Consider the following 1,421-nt stretch of genomic DNA (forward strand, 5'->3'; position numbering starts at 1 on the left):
CGAAGGATGATTGTATGATATTGGTTTGTTTATGAGTATGCACTATGTAGTAGGTATATAATACGGAATCAAATAATTTAGGAAAAAATACTAAACAATTTTTTTTATAATTTCAATTATAAATTGTATTTTAAATGAGCCAGTTTCATTACTGCTGATTATAAATATTAAATTTATAACAAAATAAACAAAGTTATAATTACGAATACATAAAAACATTTTCATTCACAGCTACATAATACAGGTACCAACTAAATAAATATTGATAAAAGAATCAATTAATACTATTTCTACATTTATCACTCATTTTAATTAGTTTAGGTTATTATGTAGGACATATAATACACATAATATAGTCTCAAAACAACATAAACATTGAGTATACATGAAAAATTATTTTAAATTCATTAATACAAGATCATATTATATGATATTATTATATTGATAAATATATCAAATATGTTTATATAGGTGGAAAATAATAACATAATTGTTTATAAGTCACAAGTATAAATATTATATTAAAAAAAAATGTTAATCAATTATTATTATTAATATTGATAGTTATAATTATTATTGCTTAAATTATGTCCCCACTTTATAAAAGGAAATGTCTGAGGTCAGCCAGAACAACATTTAATTTTTTTTTATATAAATTAAACATGATGAATATAGATACAACGTTATTCAAGTGCTTACATAATTACACACTAAATTATAAATTAAATTTTCTAATTTTCAATTGTTGAAAATGTATAGTAAAAATATTATTATTTATTCTGGATTGCACATAGATTTAATACATTAGGTAGTTTAAATTTAATGGACCAGTTGATGGTCAATATTTGGTCAATGGTCAAAAAATCGTGAATTCAAGGACTAGTTAAATTTTTAAAATACTTTTCTTTATGCAATCCATTAGTATTATGATCACAATATTATAATAAAGTTTTCTAATAGGATTTTCAATCAGTAAAAATTTATGTTGAATCGTTAATCATTATAAAATATATTTGAAAAGACAAACAAAATGAATGATGTAAGATAGTGTTGTTCGTAGTTTCTTGGATAATATAATATAATTTATTACTTTGTGCTTAAGTTGTCATTTAATTGTAAACATTTTTGAATTTGAATTTATAGAGGTTTGTAACGCTCAATAGTTTATGAATACAAACATTTATTGCAAATTCAGTTTTAAAAATATTTGTGCGTTTAAGATTGTGCGATATTAGATTTTCAAATAATTATAAGATCAACGATTCAAAGAATTTAAAAACAAAAATTAAAATAAGTACAAAATATCGGTAACTAAAATAAAAATAAAACTCAGAAATAATAAATTTAAAATAAATATTTAAAATGCAAACAAATAATAAATATTTGGAATCAAAAATTAAAAAATATAATAATAAGGACGG

Source organism: Rhopalosiphum maidis, chromosome 2 (assembly GCF_003676215.2).
Source record: "Rhopalosiphum maidis isolate BTI-1 chromosome 2, ASM367621v3, whole genome shotgun sequence".
Lineage (NCBI taxonomy): Eukaryota > Metazoa > Arthropoda > Insecta > Hemiptera > Aphididae > Rhopalosiphum > Rhopalosiphum maidis.